We start from the raw sequence: 21678 nt of genomic DNA, 5'->3' as shown, positions 1-21678 counted from the left end.
ATTGGATAAGGGAATGGTTGGATTTATTTAGGTAAAAAGTTTAGATTTTTTTATTTAACCCTCTTTGACCTAGTCAATGGTCAAATAGGACCCATGCATGCAAAAAGCTTCGCCTTCCTTGAGATTCTTCACGGGTTGTATAACCCGCCAACGACCAAAGCAACGATCCCTCATGCAACTCGGAACGGTGGCCTTGGCAGTACTGCCGACCCAATTCGTCGAACGCACTGCCACTCCGTTCAACCTTAGTGGCAGTGTAATATAAATGAAGGTTAAAATTCATCGCCAAATTAATAAATGTATGTATTTGTTGATAATATGTTGATAACCGGAATTCACCTAGAAAATTTTTAATAAAATAATGTTACAAAATATTTCATTTTGTTATTTGGTATGTTAATTTGAAGAATGGTAGATTGGTAGTCGCTTAAAAATCTGAGAGTCCATAAAATATTAAAGACATTTGTAAAATTTATATAATTATCTTCACATTTTTACAAGATATCGAGGAAAATGAACCATTGTGATTAATTAAACATGCAACGATTTGCATGGTAAATATATTAGTGGAGGGGTTGTAAATGTAACCATATAAAGGAGATGAAATATAACCCCAATCTTTCGTTACATTTTTTTTAAACCATGAAAGTGACATGAAATATTGTCTTATTATTTTATAAAATTTGGTCTTAACGAACATATTTGGACATGTCGTCCACAAAAGGTTACAAAACAATAAACGTAAACTACAGGGAACATGAAAAGTTATTGCATACATTAACAATCCAAAAATTATTACTAAAAGCTTTCTATATCTAAAACCATTAGTAAGGTCTTGTCCCAAGTCAAAAGTCTATTTAAGTAATCTGTCGACAGAGGTTCATGTGGTGCAACAGGGCCCTTTTAATGTGCTATAGGTTGTAGAGGGCCCAACTATGTTACCATGATATCCAAATACAGGAACTAATTAGTTTACTTTATATTGTTCATTTGCTCAGTTTATTTTCATCTAAATAACGTACGAGCCCAAGATTTATTGTAATATTTTGTTCACTTAGATTTTATTATACGATTGAATAAACTTTATCGGTAAATTATGTGAGTTATGGTTTAAGGTTATTTTTAAACACTTAATAAAAGATTTTGTAAATAATCAATTAACAAAAACATAATTTAATTATACTTATCATTATTTATAATTTGTTTTACGAGTTATTTATAGAACACATAAATACTTAGGAAGAATGACAGTTTTTTGTTTTTAATATATGTACATTCAAAATCTATTACAAATCAAATAAGATTTTACAAAAAATGGATGTACTTTCCATTGTAAATCGTATCAAACACATAAAAGATTTAAAACACTTCCATCTAAAATTCTCTTTTATAAACCCTGCATAAACAATCAAAAGATATTCAATAATTGCATATAAAGAAAAGATACACCATGCGTTTATGACTAAGAAGTTAATATTATTAAAACATACAACTAACTATACAATGAAAGATAATCACTCAAACATAGCCTTTCAGCTATCAGCTATCAGCTAGCTTTTTATTTAACAACTAACTTTTCAGCTAGTACGCCAAACATAGCCTAAGTAGCTTTTCAAAAAGATAGCTTATAAGCTAATTTTTGGCTTACCAAACACAACAACATAAAAAAACTTGAAAAATAAGATAGCTTAGCTGTAGTGCGCCAAACACAACCTAAGAAGTTAATATTATTAAAACATAAAACTAACTATACAATGAAAGATAGTCACTCAAGAGCACTCGTTTTTACTCACAACGTACAACAATCCCAGCATTTGTCTGCAAACTAAAATGAAATCAAGTTCAAGAACATTATAAAAAAAATATTCACGCGTGAATATTTTCAAAGAACAAAATTTTAAAAAATTGCTATATACAAATAATAGCAATGTACGTTTCATTTTTCCTTATTATAGGATTATACTTCCACATCTGTCAAATAAATAGGGTATTTTAGACATTTGGGTTGCTTTAGTTTTCTACTTCCAGATTCCAAGTTTTTATAGAAGCAACCGTTAAAGCTAAAAAAATTTAAAGCATTCTTATAAAAAATATGTTCATCTATGTAATTAAAGCAGCCTTCTGGGAATTTGAAGATCCAGCAGATGATTTTTGTACCTCTTGTGGTTAACACGAGAGCACTCGAATACTTAATTAACCCGAACACCAACAATTTCAAAAGGTGAACTATATATATACAAATCTAAAAAGACGAAACTGAAAATAAATTATTTATTTGATCCATACACAAAAAATACATTATTTTACCAAAGATTGCACAACTTATACATTATCAAACATAATAAAATTGGTTCCTTTAAGACCTAGTCATAGTTAACCTCGTGTAATAGTAATGGCTTTGCTAAATTCAAACTTTCTGTGCATTGATTTAATAAAATCTGCAGCTTCCGCATTCACATTAGTGTCTACGTCCTCCTCATTTTGCATGCATCCATAATTCTGCTTGCGATCATAATGGTTTGTGACTCTAGCATTTGGTTGAGGTTGGGGTGAGAGTCTCTGGAAGCCATCACCCATAAAGTAGATGTTAGAATATGGAGGCGTGTCTAGCAACTTGTGTGGTGTTTCTTTATGGTTGGATTCATGATGGTGGTGGTGATGATCGGTTGCACTGTGAGTCTTCGACATCATTGGTGTTTTAGCTACAAATGTTTTGTTGATGGTTTAGATTAATTTTAGTTAACGTCAAAACAAATATTTATATATGAATTTGCACATGTTTGTTTGGTAAGAAGGGAATAAAAAGTCATGGATGAGATTCTCATTTCCTTTTGCTTTATTTGGATTTTGGATATAGGTTGGGATATATATTATAACACTTATATTAATTTGTTCATGATGCTTTTGTTGAATACGCAATTGATTTCCTTGACCATATCAGGTTTCGAGACTGCGAACCTTGAATCATTATAAAGCATCGATGCTTTCATTTTCTTTGATTAGTCATGGAGCATATTAAGTCTATACATGAACTCTATAAAAGCGATAAGCCGATAATCATTACGTATCTTTGACTTTTGTTTTCTCGAAGTAATGTATCCAAATTATATGACAAACATTTAATTTTAATCAAGTATAGTATACGTGAGTTATAATGCATATTCGATTCCTACGTGTTAATCCTGGCGCTTATATTCCATTTGAACAAAATAAAATAAAAAAAGCTTAATATTTGATTAAAGCTTATCTTTCTGTTTTTCACGTGGGGAAATAACTAACAATGTTTCTTTGAGAAAACAATCTTAGGCTAGAGGGAGTGGTAACACTCTTGGCACATTGCCACATCATATTATATTTTTGTCTGCCACATCATTTTTTTTGTCTTTTAACACTTAAATCTTAACATTTTGTAGGGAGTGGTAACACTCATAACACTCTATTTTTTTCTCTTTTTCAAATTTAATTTAATTATATATATATTTTTTAAAATACAAACAATTAATATTAAAAACTAAAAACCTTCAACAATAAGGAAATTAAAACCATGAACAGGGGTGGAAAGATCTTGGGGAAATCAAAGGCTCAATGACATTACAGATCTAAAGAATCACTTGCAAACACAACGAAATCTTTTAATAAATTACATTATATTATAATAATTTCATATCTACACAACGAATTCTTATAATAAATTACATTATATTAATAATAATTTCAGATTTAAAAAAAAAAAAGAACGAAGAAGAAGAAAGAAAACCCTTACTTGGTTTCCAGACATGAAGATCATCAAATCACCCATAAATATCGCATCTTCACACAATCAAACCAAAACCCACTTCCTTGATTTGAATATAACCTATATAACCCCAAAGAAGGATAAAAAAGAAGAAAACGTTGATTCAAGAAACCTTCAAATCTTCAAACTTGTTAAATCAAAAATGGGATTACCAGTCAAATGAGTTCCACCAATGAGGTTCCACTAACCCTTTCTCTCTCTCTCCTCTCTCATCTCGTTATCCCCCTGGCGAGCTTCCTTCTTAGCACCTCTAGCGACTTTGAAGGGGATGGTGTAGAACGACTTTAGCGTTCCTTTGGCGAGGGGTATAGCGTATCCACTCCTTTCAGCCTTATGGAACTTCAAATCCAGTTAACAATATTAGATACGGGGACTGATTTATATACTGAATATTATTCATCCACATAAAAGATTGTGTATTGACATTTATACCCTTAATTTTAATTTCTAAATATCGAAATATTGAAAAGAGAAAGCCACACGTTTGGCAACTACAAAAAAGACGCACACGAACCTTCCTCCTTCTGTGATGTTTTCAGCCTACTGGTAACTCATAATTTGAGGTTTGATTTTGCTTATTCAACCCACTTTAAAATAACTTGAGAGAAAGATCAACTGCAAACCAATTCAAATAAACATATAATCAAACAGTTGGTGTGCAAGGATAATAGTGGTGTATAGTTTCAATATGTATTTTTTTTTCATGCCTTCCACAAGTAACAACGAGGAATCCATACCAAAAAGTTGCAAATAACTTATAGAAATTGAAGAAGAAAATCCAAACAATACATTATACGGTAGGAAAAAAAACTGGAATAGACTCGTAAATGTGGAACTGAGGACAAAACACCAACAATAAAATCGATAATTGTAATGCTTAATTAAGAACCTGAAGATCGGTGACGGAAAGCGTGAAGCTCGATGTTCGAAGATCGAGAAATTAGGAAAATCGATGTCGATGGAGACCCGGATGATAAATTGATAATTACAAGGGTTTTTTGAATCGATTTCTGATCAACGATGGAGGTGTTGCAGAGATTGGACTATTTGGAGAAGATGATGTTGATGGTTTAGAAGTGGAGAAAATTCACGAAATAACAAAAAATTGAGGGATGTTTTAATCATTTAACCATAAAATTTGGAGTTTTGGAAAATGACCACAAGATCTACAGAGGGCTTTGCGGATCGCTTTAACGCTCCGAGGAACACAACACAGTACCGACGATCTGAGTTGGCACCATTAAATGACAAAATTTTTTCGGGGGTTTTATATTTCCGCAGAGGTGGATCTGCGGATCCTATGAACACCTCTGCGAATCGCTTAATGTTTCTGAGGAATTGGTAGTTGACTGATCCACATAGCCGTCTTTGCGGAACCATGCTACACCTCTATGGAAATCTTGATTTCTCTACGGAAATGATAGTTGTAGTCGTGTTTAAGCATTATTTGACGATTATATATTTTTCAAGTTATTATCGCTTTTTATGACTTTTAATGACCATAAACGATTTTTTTTTTCATTTTTATGAATGCTTTAATCACTAGAAGTCAGTTTTTTTGTGTCTTTGTGGAGAGTGTTTTGTAAAAATGAGTTTTATTATTCTGTGTACGGGAGGGTTGTGGCAGTCAGTTGCAAATGGAAATGAGGTTTACGTTAGAAATAATGTGAAAAACTATGGTTTAAATCTTCCTCCTAACTTTAACCATCAGATGTTATTACAAATGGTTAGAAATAAAGCTCGTGTGTTCAATAGTCATATATCTTTGTCTTTTAAACGCCTGGAGTGTGGGTATGTCATGGAGCTTGCAGATGAATCCGATGTAGTTCACCTGAGACATGTAATGTATGAAACAAAGCAGACAGTGCATTTGTATTTATCGGTGGTAGGTGAAGAAGTTGAAGAACAACCAATGGTGAACAACTAGTTTATTGGAGCAAAAAGTACTAGAGGTCGTGGAGAAAGACAATCTGGTGGAAACCGGTTCAGGGGACGAGGAAATGACGTGGGAGTGGGTTATGAAAAGAAAGCTTCAGTTGCTGATAAGTTTGTATCAGATAATGATAACTTTTTATCAGATAATGATAATAAACCAAATTTGCGCATGACAGAATTAGAACAGCAAAATTTATTTGAGTTTGAAGAAGTATATGATTTTGATGATCAATTATATGATGAAATATCAAATGAAGGCTAGTCGGAAGATTAGTACACGCAATAGAAAATTGCTTTTAATCCCTGGTATTGTATTCCTCCTATTCCTGATTGTCCAGAACCTATTCTTGAACCTGGACCATTTCACAATTTAGGTCTGAATGATAAAATATTTGTGAATCAAACCTATAACACCAAAAAAGACCAAACATCTTCTGTTAAATTCAAAGTGGTTAAATAAAAGTTTCAGATTAAGGTTCAAAAATCAAGCAAATCTCGGTACGAGGTTGTTTGTTTTCAAGAAAACTGTCATTGGCGTTTATATGCAACTGTCATTAAAGGAACTACAATGTTTGAAATTAAGACTTTTAATGAGGAGAAGACATGTTCTTCATTACTTATACACCCAAATCATAGGCAAGCAACTAGTGAAGTTGTGGGAACCATAATACATGGCATTATGGGTCAAGGTAGCTTGAGAGATTTGATAGTTTATTTTATTTCCTTCTTTTTATTAGTTTATTTTAGAATTTTTAGGTCTTTTATTGGTATTGCATTGTATATTCTTTATTTTTTTTTATCATGGATCGTGTCGGGTACTTTCTATTTTGCATGAGATATTTTGCAGGGTTTTGGAGCTCCTTGCGGTTGCGGTTTGACTGGAGGTTGACTTGGTGGGCTTTTCGATGCATTAGTAGGCTTTTTGATGCATTATTGGGCTTTACGGATCCATCAAAGGAAATTTGGGCTTAAAAAATGAAGACTTGGATGAAGTGGGCTTGTGAAGATGGGTCATGGATTCTTATTTTGGGCTTAGACTATCCATATTTAAAGCTTGAAGATGATTAGCCAAATTTGAATCATGTGAGGCATGGAGGGGACCAAGGGAATCTTGGGTAGTGGGGTGTGTAGTGGAGAAAAATGAGCCAATATCATTCCAACAGTATTTGTGAGGGTGGAGTCTCAGTTGCACAACACTTGCGAGGGTACCTGCGCAACTGCACACTTTTGGGCATTTTGGTCATTTTGCTCACCATTTAATTGGGGGGGTTAGGTCTAGCAGCTCATTCTTCGATTTTCCACCATTGGACACCATTAGAGGCGATTTTTGGAGCTTGATACTCATTCTTCTAATCTTTCTAAGTAATTGGTAGATTCTTGATGCAAAAACACTTTTTTGATTGTTATTTTGTTGCCATGAGTGACTTGTTTATCTATTTTGGTTAACTTTGGCTAAAATCCTTGGATATTTGTGGGTTTTGAAGGATTCATGCTTAATTTTCATTTATCTTATGTTTATGATTCTAGTTCATATTTCTTATGCTTGTTTAATACTTTGATCATGAGCTTGGTACTTGAATGAGCAATTTTTGGTTTATTTCTTTGGTTTAGCATTGAATCATTGAATTTACTTAGAACAAGAGCTTTATGATGGTAGAAATCATCTCTAGCTTAAGAATCATGACTCCTTTATGGATGTGTAAGCATTGACATCCTCTAGGAATTGGGGATTCCTTCATTCTTAAGGCTAATCAACTTCTTGGGTTCAATTTCTTCAATTGAATCCTTGATTTTGATTAAGAAGGTGTGTTGTGGGCTTCCCCAACCTCCATACTACCTATGAGGAATCTTGGCATATCATGCTTCATGATTGCTATAACCAATTTGGGATGAATGATAAACTTCATATTAAATCCTAATGATAAACACACAAATGTTCATTGTGTTGAATTGCCCCGATTAACCAATTATCTCCAATATTTGAGCATCTCACCATCTTGCTTAATTGAAAGCTTTTTAGTTATTCATGTCTTTAGTTTTCAAGCAATCACAACACCCCCCCTTTTAGTTTAATTGTAGTTAGTTAGTTTATTTACACTAGTTCTATTGGATTGCATTGGTGATTGAATACAACCATTTTCCTGAGGATCGATACCCCTTTTTACCATTATATTACGTTTTATTTGCAAACAAAGGGTGTAATTTGCTTGGTGGACTTGACATCCCACCAATTTTGGAGGCCTAAAGATATTATTAGAGATATGAATGCGTTGCTAGAAATTAATTTGAATTATTCACAAGCGTGACATGCTAGAGAATTTGCTATGGGATTGATGACGGGGACCCCCGAGAAAGTTTCTCCAAACTTCCAGTTTATTTTCACAACTTGAAGAAACATAATATTGGGACTGTGGCATACATACAAACTGATTTGGAGGATCGCTTCGAGTATTGTTTTTTCGCTATTGGCTGCGCGATAAATAAATAAATTATATTTAAAACTTTGTAAATATATAGTGTTTATAAACAAAATAAATTGTTAATATATTCATGCTTTTTACAAAATTGTTGCAAATACGTGCTTTCATAGGGTTTTGTAGAAAAGTTATTATTATGGATGGTGCCCATCTGAAGGGAAAGTCCAAAGACACGATATTGCATGCAGTAGCTATGGATGACAACAATCAGATATTTCCTATTGGGTATGGAATTTTCCCAAAAGAGACTACGGATTCTTGGACATGGTTCCTTGAAAAACTACATGAATGCATTGGTGATTTGGAAGGTCTGACATTGGTAACAGATAGGGCTGCATCGATTGACATAAGTATTCAAATGTTTTCCAAATGCTCAACATGGCTTATGTGGTTTTCATCTAATAGGAAACATAGTGCACACCTTTGGAAAAAGTAAAAAAAAAACAATAATTTTGTTTTGGAAGCTTATAAGAGCTTACAAGACCACTGAGTCTGAACAATATTGGGGGAGACTTTGTACTCTTAGACCAGATGTAGCATCGTACCTTAGTCAAATTCTCCATGATAAATGGACTAGATCGCATTGCCCTACCATGAGGTACTATTATTTGACCTCAAACAGTGCATAGTCCATGAATGTCATATCAAAACATGCAAGGAAGTTGCCTATATTACCACTTCTTGAGTTCTTCCGCGCGCTTATGCAAAAATGGTTTTACCAACGTCGGGTGGCTGTAGGTATGACTAAAATTTTGTCAAATTATACGATAAATTTCATATATAATGATATATCATTGTCTTAACAGAAAAAAGTACAACAATACTTACGAAGTGGGCCGAAACTATGGTTAAAAAAAATAAAGACTGGATAACAAGATGGTTAGTATCTGGTGTTGACAATGCAACATATCAAGTCCATGACTTCAAAAGTGGTGACATAGTTGATTTGAGGCAAAATATTTGTTCTTGCAATTATTGGCAACTAACTGGTTTGCCTTGTGATCATGTGATAATGGTTTTAACGCACTTGAAAAATGAAAACTGTGGGCATATGGCTATAGATGCTTATAAAATTGAAAACGAATCAAAGAACGTACGAGGAGGCCGTCTACCCCCTACTAGAACATGGTGAGTGGGAGGTTCCTAATGACCTTATGGTTGTTAACCCTCTAGTAATGGAAATACGTCAAGCAGGTAGACCGAAAAACACCATTTGTATCCCCTCACAAGGTAAGGAGCCGAAAATAAGAAGATGTAGTAGATGCCATAGTACAACACATAATGCAAGGACGTGCAAGGAAATTGTCACAAAGAAGCAAAATAAAAGTAGAAAACATAGTGAGGCTTCAGGAAGTGGGACAAAAGCGACAGAAGACAAAGGGACGCAAGTGACAGAAAACCAATGCAAGCAGGAGGCAGAAATCCAATGGTCGCACGAGACTAAAAACCTAGGGTCGCAAGCAACAACAAACCAAGGGATGCAAGACTCACAAAACTAATGGATGAAATACAAAGACGAAGCATACTTTCCGTGGTTCGATTTGAGTGAAGTTTGTTTTAAAATCAGTTTATTATGAAGTTTGTATAAGACAAAAAAATTTAGTATTCCAACAAACTTTTGCATTATTATTTTATCAACTCCGCAACAAAGTAGTGTTAATTCCACAGCACTGTTTCATCTACTCTATATCAAATAGTGTTAGTTCCGCAGTAGTAATATTTTATTATATTAAAATTACGGTTTCATTAGTAAAGATTTTACTATAAAATGACTTAAGAATGTGTATCATTTCATTTACTCTGTATCCTTTCTTCGATTTATTTTTCTGAAAATTACCCCTCATATTTTCACTCACAATGGGTTCCAGACCATGGAGCGCTGAGGAGAACGTACGTCTAACTCGTGCATATATTAATGTGTACGAGAGCATCAGTGTGAATGATCCAAGCTTTTGGACCCGTTTAACCTATACCTTCAACGCTGACCCTCAAACCGCCGCAAAAAACTATTATAACACCGTTGATATCACAGCAAAATGGTATGAAGTAAAAACAGAAATTTTGTTATTCAATGATCTTTAAAAAAAATTGATGACACACTGCTGAAAAAAATATGAGGAAGTGATATTGGAGGCGGCGAAAGCGGAATACAAATCTATTAGTGACGGGTCGGAATTCGAGTATGAAGCCCCTTGGAATCTTATAAAAGATCTCCCGTATTTTTAATTTGTATTGCGTTTGTAGTAGGTTATTTTTATGTACTTGGTTTTTATTAGGTTATTTAGATGTATTTGGTTATTATCAGGTTATTTATATGTACTGCTTTGTATCAGATTATTTTTATGTGTTTGGTTTTTATTATGTTATTTACGAAATAGGTTGAGTTGTTTTCTACTTTATTCCATGGAATAGAAACTACAAACACTATAAATACATGGAAACATAAAACACAAACATTACAAATAATAAGATAAAGCTGTAGAAAACATTACATAAACATTATGCATAAAGCATTACCTTTTACATGAAATACTAGTTTTTTTTTAAACAACATTCCAAACGTCCTCATATTCGAACTCACTTCCATCACGCTCCATCATGCAATGATCTTTAAAAACTTGTAAAAGTTCTTCATCGTCTGCGTAATAATATGGCCTATTTTTAACATAATTATACCATCGATTGAACCATGTGATTTTTTCCTTTAATTCCATCAACTTACTAACAATATCTGCTTTAAGTCGGTGTTGTCCTTCTTCAATCTCATGGTTAAACAAACATGTTATGCGGGTCCATTCATCACCTACAAGGCAATAAGGGGGAGCTATTTGTGTTACACCCTCATAAACGTTCGTCTAACATCGTGTTAGGACCATCACCTCTGTTGTCGTCCATGGACGTGGACCATCGGACGACGTCACTGCATTTGAAGAAGCTGGAACATTGCAGGCCATTTCAGAATAAAGGTGTGAGTTTATTGAAGAATAAATGATTACTTAAATAAGAAAAACGACTGTTAATTGGCTCTGCGGAATGAGAAACAACTTTAAGGATTGACAAACAGCTCTGCGGAATGAGAAACAACTTTGCGGACTGACAATAAGCTCTACAGACTGACAAACAACTCTGCGGACTGACATACAACTATGCGGATTGACAAACAGGTCTGCGGATTCCTAAATAGTTATGCGGACTAACAAACAACTTTGTGGATTCCCAAACAGCTGTGCGGATTCCTAAACAGTTCTGTTGAATAATGAATACGAATTCCGTTTAAATTAGACAACCATTTTCATTTTTAGAAGTTGTCCAAATGAGTTCATTCAATGAGGTATTAAAAAATAGTTTCTACAACCTACCGATTTTCTTTCATAATCTGCAAAGAACCAATCCTAACACCTTCATGTGAATTAAGAAAGATTCGTATAATCGTTTCCAATTTTGTTTTGTGGCATTGGGATGGGTGGTATGTAATCCTTTATACTAAATTTTTTTGTTATTTGAAGTTGTTATATGGCTAATATTCTTATCTTTACTTGTAGATTCGTACGTTTCTCACGTCTATGATACCAATCATATTAGTTGTTAACATACATCTAATTGTGACGTACATAACATTCGTGTACATTGCGTTTGCTTTAGATAGAAATCATGAACCCCTTCTCATAGCATTTTCTTTGGGAACCATAAACTGTGGCGAGTCATGAGTATGGTTCATGAGGAGGCTGAAAGAATGTTTAGGTGACAGTATGGAAGTTGGTTTCATAAGTCATATGTCTGGGTCCATAGACTTTGTAGTTCGGAGTGTCTACCCTGATTCATATCATGACTATTGTTGTAAAAATATAGCTGAGAAAATACAGGCTTCCACCGGAAGCAATGCAGTTGTGGAGCAGTTGTTCTGGAAGACATGCAAAGCGTATAATGTGTCTGATTTTTATGCGTGTTTGAACAACTTACAAAATGAGGTGAATGGAATGATCTTCATTGGCTTGACAATATTTCCAATGCAAAATGGGTATGATATTTTTCCCTAAAGTACGTTTCAGTGTCAAGTTCATTGACATTCCTGATGTCGTCAATTGGATAAGAACAAACAAGCATGAGTTACCAATAACAACAATCATTCAAATGGTCCATGACTCGATGCAAGGAGTGTATGTTCAACATGCTGCATTTGGAGGTAATAATGAAATGTTATTATACATTATCACTTCATAATTTTTATTTGATGATTCAGTTAAATTCATAAGGGAATTTCATGGTCTTCTGACCCCTTATGCACTTAAGGTGCTTCAAAAAAGATTTATCCACTTCGATGGTTGTAGGGTTAGGCGTATTGTTGGCGACGTATATGAAGTGAGTAAGTATTTAATCACCGAATCCGTACAATTAGAACGTGGGATTTGTACTTGTGGTAAATGGCAAAAATGCGGTATACCTTGTGATCACGCTATAACATCACTACAAAGGCTTGAAATTGAAGAAATCCAGCAAATGGTAAATTTAAAGTTAACTACTACGGTGTATCGAAATGTTTTTCAAACTGAGACGGTGAATCCTATTCAATCCTTATGCATTGGGAAATACCAATTGAAAGTGTTGTCGTCTTACCTCCATGGCAATTTACTTGAATTGTAATGTATAGATCACAACTAATATTAGTTTGTATTAAGTTCTATGTTAACCTTAGTTTTGCTCTGTTGGCGTTCTTTACTTTTTAATAAATAATGTTTACCTTTTAATTAATAATGTTTACCTTTTAAAAAATAATTGTAATGTATGGATCACAACGAATAACATTCTTGGATTCCCGACAAACAGCTCTGTGGACTGAAAAACAGCTCTGCGGACTGATAAATAGCTATGTGGACTGACAAGCAGCTCTGGGGACTGAAAAATAGCTCTGTGGACTGCCAAACAGCTCTCTGCGGAGGTGAGGGGTGTATATATTGTCATAGATGATCGTTGAAATTTTGGTAAATAGTTACAATTTTTTTTGAATTTTAATATGAGTCCATTTTCAAATTTCTATATTTGCTTGTGCAACGAAATTGATTGTTACTATTGTGATCTGATAGACCATTTTCTTGCACCGTCACCAAACATGAGAGGGCTATATATGTCTGATGATACTTTGCAACAATTGCAATGGGATGAAGAACAACAAAAAATAGATAAAGAGTCATCTCGGGATCTCATTGAACGTCGTGACATCATTGCGGTAGAGTGCAAACAGGCTGAGGAAAGGATGCAAATTAATAAAAAGAAAATCAAAGAGCATGAAGAATGGATAAAAAAGACTAAGAAGACTATAAAAATGACTGAAAAATGGCTTGCTGAGAAGGATGTAGAAATGATAGATCTTGCTAGGCAAAATGATCGTTTTGAAGATAAACTAAGAATTAGGGACGACTATATAACAATGGAGAAATATAAGTATCCATTGCAGTTCCCTTAAGTTAATTACTGTTGTTGTACGTTTATTATGTGTTTTTGGTTTGTTATATGTCTTATCTTCGAGTTTACGTTATTTTATGAAATTAACACTACTAGTAATGATGCAATAATATAATCATAAAATAACCGATTAGTCTTAAAACAGTAATAAAACTACACAATCCAACTACACAATCAACCTCTAGTTGCCCAAATAATTTCTGCCATCCTATTACGATTATTAAATCCCGTAACTCGAGCTGGCTGGTGTATCTCTACTTCCACCTCCGATGAAAGCATTTCCATGAACATGCACACATATACTCCACAATCTCCTCTACCTCCATCTTCCTGCTGCTGGACGTTTTTACCTTCAACAAATTCCACCAAAGTAGGTTTCTATCTATTGGGAAAATGCTTTTAGTATGAAATTTTGTCTAGTTCACTTAAAATACTATCACCTAAGGTTTTGAAACAACCATTTTCCCCATAATATTTAAAGTAACCACACCATTTAACTGAATCGTATATGGTCACTTTCCATGTAATGAGATTCAACTCCACCAAAAACCAATGAATTTGCAGGACATTGATGAGAATTAAAACCTGCAAAAAATGTTAAATTATATATATATATATATATATATATATATATATAATTTTAAATTTATATATATAAAATTTTAAAATTATATGATATATAAAAAAATATACTAACCTGATGAATATCCTTCCAATGAGGTCCGCCAACCTTCCCTGCTGCTATTCGCCTCAAATAAAGTTTGTTCCCAGCTTCCAAAGTGGTGCCTTGAGGATTAATAATCGTCCACCTAGCAGTCGAGGGATTGATTTCCTTGAGCAACGATGCCCATATTACCAAATACTGCGTGTTATAAGATAAGAAGTTAAATTTTGTACAATTAATTATCCAAAACGTTTTGTGCAATGAAATAAGGGATATATCTTACCGTAGAGTCCAACCACCCAGACCCATACATGCCAAGTAAAGTTGCCCAAAATTCCCAATTCATCTCAAAACCTTTATAATGCTTATGTTCCAAAAAACCGTCGTCTTGTTCTTTCACCATAATTTCCAAAATTCCTCATCAGTAGGCATGTAACGGTCCAATAGTAATTGTACGTTCTCTAAAGTACCGACCTTCTTTGTTTTTCTTCCTTTTTTGTTCTACACTGGTTCTGTGGACGGAACCTATAAAATCAAAATGTTAATTAATTTTTAACGATGATATAATTTATAAATAGAAAGTAATTTATTTAATACCCGTATGTAAGGCTCCCTACAATACTTCGATTTCATCTTCCCCCTCTTTTCTGGTGTAACCTTTACCGGTGTCACTGTCTTATCGTTAGTTTCAACAACAATCAGTGGCAACTCCACATACGTAGTGGATGACTCCGTATCCAAACCACCAAAAAATGTTTCATCATGGCCATCCACATTATCGATATCATTCACACCAAATTGTCTTTCATTTTCTCATTTGTCAATTTTCTTCGTAAACTGCTCGATTGTGGTTTCCAAATGATTAAAAACGCCCATTAACTTGTCTATTTTACTGTCTTGTGAGGTGTTGTGGTTTGCGCCCCAAACATGAGAGAGTGAGATGATGTAATCTGCTTGCTGAAACTGAGAGGGTTGAGGTGATGAAGACCACTATTTAGGGGGGCTCTGTTGAATTGGTGGAGACTCCAGTCCATCCAAAGTCTAGCTCTGCTGACGCGAATATAATGACAATTTGATCTCAAAATTCATTGCTTCAACAGCACGTGGAATGTTGTTTTCCTGCAAAATAAAAACATTAACTTTAACTACATATAAATTTTGAGATTTTTTACTATATATATAACTTTATAAGGAATGTATAACTATACCACTGACATGTCTAATATACGTAAACATTGCTCGATAGTTAATTGTGTTTTTATTCTCCATGCCCTCATTCTTGGAAATTCATTTGCGGTGTGATGCGCATACTTCAAAGCTTCTCGAAATGTCTCCAAAATCCATACCTAGTATAACTTTAACATGTTATGATTTGTCGATGATTATAAACACTTTAAAATGTGTAATATTAATTGCACGTAAAACTAACCTTAAACGAAAGGTGAAAATCGGTCACCGTATACTTCAATGTCTTCACGGAACCCACATTGGCTTGATCTCGTAAATATCTGTAGATTTTCCCAAACTAGAGTCATAATTGTGTTTCACTATACCTTCATAAAAGCGTACCCCAAGCAAGCCTGTCGTACTCATAATAATTAATATAAATCATCTTGTAGTTATAAATAAATAGTATATTCATTACCTGTTCCAATTACATAGATTATCGGCGAGCTCATACACTACCGACGAAATGCACGTGTTTGTATCACGTCCTATGAGACCTTTCAACAAAAACAAGATATTCATAAGCATTACCGCATCATCATCGCTACAAGTCAAGAATGTTGGCGTTTTATGTAGTCTTCTATATCTTTCAGTCGTAAATCTTCATCTCTCAAAGTTGGGAACAACCGACTCCGTAATGCAGGTTTTGTGTTCTGTTTTGTATTGATTACATCACCATAATGTCCAAATCTCAAACCGCTAATCAAACAAAAGTCGGTTTCACCATATTCCAACACCCTGCCTTGTAACTCGAACTGAAACCTCCTAGCCCTGGCTACGAGCACATCACAAACCTCATGCAACATCATCAAATGACAGAGCATCAGGTCACCATTCAGGGTGACCAATGAAGATCCGAAATGGTGTCTCTCGAAATAATTCAAGTCGCATACTATTTAGTTTTGGAATGAACTTCCTCAACATAGTCCCCACCACCCCTTTAAAAGTTAATTCTGCAGGCCATCCACACATACTATGCTGCAAAAGAAAAAACAATTAATAATACCGAATTCTTCATATAAAATCAAAATAAAAAAAATATAAATTTACGAATTCCGCAGAACATCATTTGTGAAAAATTTTAACTGGATTTATTCTTATTCTACCAGCATATCTTCAAATAATCTGTTATTTTGGCTACCAGCAAGAAATATTATCCTAATTTTGATTTGAAAAGTACAATGTTGTAATAACAAAAATGAAAGTAAAATGCTATAACAAAACAAAAAATAGCAAGGTACTTTCAGTTAATTCTTTATTATAACTTCTTTTTACTTTCATTTCATTTTCTTTTTCCGGCTAACATGTGAAATTACTTAAAAATCACTTACAGGTCCAATAATTACTTAGTGCAAACAAGTCTAGGTTAATAGCAATGTACTTTAATTATTTTTGCTAAAATCAACAAGTATATTTTTTAATAATTTTTGTTACTTTATAATACTTTTTTTTATAATTGTAAATCATTATAATTGAAAAAAACAGTAAATGGACAATAATGCCCTAATGATGTTCTCAATGCCAATCTTCTTATAGTTTTGATCTTTAGGAAGAGGGTCACAAGTAAAATAATTTTTTTTTAATTAATTTGCCAATAAAACTTGTCATTAATCAAAAAAAAAATTTGGAATTCTATAGAGGTCATCGTCGACCCACAGAGGGGGCTCTGCAGATCTTTTCTTAAGCTACACACCTCTACAGATCTGTTCTTCGGAGAAAAAACATTTTCAGGGCGAAAATCAGGAAAAAAATAAGGATTTACTAGTCACTAAACTATCATACACTCATACAAATTATCATACACCCTAACAACATATAATTAATTCAAAAATCGGGCAATTACGTTTTCTTACAATTTCAAAAGGAGGAAAAATAAACTTACATGTGTTCCATAGCCATCGGATAACACATCCAAGTGTAGTTGTTCCACAATCCACGATCGACGAACCATTGGAATGATCAATTCAGCGTCTTCGAGTCGCCTCCTTCTTCTTTCCGCAGTTACAATATTAGGAATGAGGTTGGTTTTGGCAATTTTGGGGTATTAGAACGATCCTCAGAAAGATTAAGTGATCCGCAGAGGTGTTCATAGGATCCGCAGAGCCATCTCTGCGGAACTATAAAACCCCTGAAATTTTTTTTTCATTTAGTCGTGCCACCTTAGATCCTCGGTACTGTTCTGTGTTCCTCAGAGGGTTAAAGCGATCCGCAGAGCCCCCTCTGCGGATCCTGTGGTCAGTTTCCAAAACTCCAAATTTTATGGTTAAATGCTGAAAACACCCCTCAACTTTTGGTTATTTCATTAATTTTCTCTTAGAAGTGTCTATTAGTAATTTCAAGGTATTGGCATGCTGGTCATGCAAGATGTTTCTCTCTCTTTACTGTGTATTAGAAAGTAAAATTAATTAAGGGTATAAATGTCCATACATAATATTTCCTGTGGATGAATAAAAAAGATTAAGTGGATAAATCAGTTCCCATATGGTACGCTTTTATCTAATTTCCTTCGAACCCCATTGACCGTTGATTTTTTTATTCAAAAAAACAACCACTAGATACATGACGGCTGGACGTTATATATTTCCAATAACAACATATGATTCGACACAATTCAAAATATTGTTTTACTTTTGTGTGAGGTATTGAAGTGTATACTCTAGCTATAAATAATTGATAATAATGGGGTTGGGCTAACATAGCAAGGGCCTGACGTAACATTTGGGTGTTTGAGATTCCATTTATTGAAAAGTCAATATATATATATATATATATATATATATATATATATATATATATATATATATATATATAATATGAAAATGATTTTTAAAATAATATTTTATAAGTCTTTCAAAAGATTTCAATAAATTATGATTTTGAACCGTTCAAAACTGCTTATAAACTACTTATAACTTCTTGGATTGTAAAAGATAAATACTCCTTAAAACATGTATAAAGTAAGACAAACAGTTAAAAACACAACTTATTGACTTATTGATTTTTCCCACCACAAAAAGCTAATCCAAACATTTCTTAAAAACTTATTTTTTTCACCATCATAAGTCATAAGCCGTTTTGCCTAAAAGCTAATTCAAACAATTTTTTAAAAAACTTATTTTTAACCCTAGCCGTCAGCAGCCTCATCTAGATCTTCCCCTTCTACCTCTCTTTCTCTCATCTTCTATCCTAATGACAAAAATCACCACTCCCTCATCAAACACAAAACCCTACGACATCACCAACTTATATTATGTTTGACAATGTCATATGTTCAAATGAAGATTAATTGGACTATGACAAGTTTATGTATTCATTTAAAGCTCACAATATGTTGTAAAAGATCTATTGCTTGAAGTGAAGGTTGTAAAAATTATTTTCTGGTGATAGTTTTGATTTTAACTTTAAAACACACACAACAGATAATGGGATAACTCTCCAATTTATTGAGAAACTTAACTCAAAACTCAATTGTTTACGGCTTAGACTCATAACTTGATATATATATATATATATATATATATATATATATATATATATATATATATATATATATATATATATAAAAGCCTAGACTACCAAACTTGTAGAATAAGACTAGGAAATAAACTATCCTTATATAGGATCAAACCAACTTGCTTGAGCCCTACTCAATTGGTCTTCCTTGTGTCCTACTCGACTTAGGAATTCCAACGATCACCCCCTAATTTCTAAGTCATTTTAGAAACTTCTTTGATCTCAACCAAGATCTTCATCTCCTTGAACTTTATTCGGGCTATTGGCTTTGTCAGAATGTATGCCTTCTATTCTTCACCGGGAATGTACTCAACCTCCACTTATTCATTTTCAACACTATTACGAATGAAATGGTATCTTGTGTTTATGTGCTTACGTCTTCTGTGAAAAACAAGATTTTTTGTGAGTTCTATTGCTGACTTGTTATCCACTCTTAAGACCACCTTTTCTCGAGATGTGTTCATGATTTCTCCTAACAGATATTGTAGCCATATTGCTTCACATGCAACTGTATTGGCTTCCATGAACTCAGCGTCACAAGATGATAATGCAACTGTATCTTGCTTTTGTGAACACCACATTATTGGGGATGACCCATAGTAAAATATATGACCGATTTTACTCTTTCTTTCGTCTGGATCAATATTGTGACTCCTGTCACTATAACCTACGACTTCTTTTGTCCCGTCCTCTCATACTTTATTCTGTGTGAAGTTGTCCCTCGTAGATACCTTAAAATTTGTTTGATTGCAACACCATGTGATTCTCTTGGACTCTACATGTATCGACTTATAACTCCAACTGAAAATGCCATATCAGGTCATGTTTTCAAGAAATACCTTAGACATCCTACCATCTTCCTGTATCAAGTTGGATCAATTTCTGGTTCATCTTTGGCGTTTGTCAACTTTGTTCTAGGTTCCATTGGAATGTGGGTTGGATTGCAGTCATGTAAACAGACTTCTTTTACAATTCGTTGAACATAAGCTTCTTGAGTTATGGTAATTCCAGTCTCATCTTGCTTAACTTCATTGCCAAGGTAGTAAGTCAATTTTCCAAGATCTGACATATCGAAATTCTTTGACATCTCTATCTTGAATCTTTTAATCATGCTTGAGCTTGTACCTGTAACAAAAAAGTCATCAACAGAAACTGCCAATATTAGTATATTTCTCCCTTCGTTTTTCCGGTACACTGATAGTTCTTTCTTACACCTCTGAAATTTCATATTCTTTAAAATTCCATCAACCTTTATATTCCATGCTCTAGGTGCTTGTCTTAGACCATATAATGCCTTCGTGAGTTGATATACCTTATGCTCGTTTCCTTTCTTTACATATCCTTCTGTTTGTATCATATAGACGGTTTCTTTCAATTCACCATATAAGAATGCCATCTTGACTTCTAAATGATGTAATTCCCATCCATGAATAGCAGCCATGGCTATAAGAAAAGAAATTGTTTCAATTCGAGCTATGGTAGAAAATACTACTTGAATATCAATTCCCGGTTGTTGCACGTAAATTTTAGCAACCAACCTTGCTTTGTACATTTGTAATCATGCCATTTAATTTTTTCTTTATTTTGAACACCCATTTAAGACCATTTTCTTTCACTCCCGTAGGCTTCTCCACAAGCTTCCATGTATCATTTTTATTTATTGAATCGATTTCTGCATTCATGGCTTTGACCCACTCCGATTGGTTCTTTGCTTCTTCAACTGTCACTGGTTCATCACTGGTTGGTAATAGAAGTTCATCGATTTCATCAAGATCAAGTATGTAATCTTGAAATCATTTTGGAGGTACAATCGTTCTTGAAGGCCTTTGTTGTGGCAACCGTCAAATTCTGGCCAAGTCAAAGTCAAATAAAGTCAACAACTCAAACCGGTCAACTCAATTAACCTTGTATATTAGGGTTTACATTATGTCATTACTGTACAACTCGCTATTTTAATAAGAAGTAATCGCTTGAAAAATTCATATGTTCCGAATTCTCAAACCCTAATCAGGGTTAGTGATGAGACTACTTGGTAAAACACTATCCCGTACCCCTCGGGGACGTATAACATTTATAACGAGGCTTACCGAGGGTTACACACCTTGCGTAACGAAGCTAAACATCCAAAAAGGTTTCAAACGAAGGCTCTCTTAAATCTCTCTCGCTCTATCTCTCTACCTCAAATCTCTCTAAGTATGTGAAATCTCTCCCAAATCTCTCCAAATATGTTAAATCTCTCCTAAATCTCTCTAAGTATGTGAAATCTCTCCAAGTATGTGAAATCTCTCCCAAATCTCTCTAAGTATGAGAAATCTCTCCCAAATCTCTCTAAGTATGAGAAATCTCTCCAAGTATGTAAAATCTCTCCCAAATCTCTCTAAGTATGTGAAATCTCTCCCAAATCTCTCTAAGTATGAGAAATCTCTCCAAGTATGTGAAATCTCTCCCAAATCTCTCTAAGTATGAGAAATCTCTCCCAAATCTCTCTAAGTATGAGAAATCTCTCCAAGTATGTGAAATCTCTCCCAAATCTCTATAAGTATGAGAAATCTCTCCCAAATCTCTCTCAATATCTCTCTCAACTTTTTATAATCACCCGGGGCATC

General features: G+C 33.9%; 1 long non-coding RNA gene across 5 annotated transcripts; it reads right to left on the bottom strand.

Moving 5' to 3' along the window:
- Window positions 1-1377: 1377 nt before the first annotated feature.
- LOC145132987 (uncharacterized) lies at window positions 1378-4878 on the bottom strand. 5 transcript variants are annotated; one of them, XR_013718323.1, is made up of 5 exons: window positions 4686-4878; window positions 4311-4411; window positions 3949-4135; window positions 3764-3856; window positions 1378-1396 (listed from the first exon to the last, which is right to left on the bottom strand). It is a non-coding gene; the product is annotated as an uncharacterized LOC145132987 (long non-coding RNA). The 5 variants fall into 5 exon arrangements; XR_013718320.1 differs by lacking the exon at window positions 1378-1396 and adding an exon at window positions 2252-2702; XR_013718322.1 differs by lacking the exon at window positions 1378-1396 and adding an exon at window positions 2252-2559.
- Between the last annotated feature and the right edge of the window lie 16800 nt (window positions 4879-21678).

This window comes from Lactuca virosa, chromosome 8 (assembly GCF_052849685.1).
Source record: "Lactuca virosa cultivar CGN04683 chromosome 8, Lactuca_virosa_CGN04683_v6, whole genome shotgun sequence".
NCBI classification, from domain to species: domain Eukaryota; kingdom Viridiplantae; phylum Streptophyta; class Magnoliopsida; order Asterales; family Asteraceae; genus Lactuca; species Lactuca virosa.
Note: the sequence above shows the minus strand (reverse complement) of the source record. Positions and strands in the feature narration are given on the sequence as shown.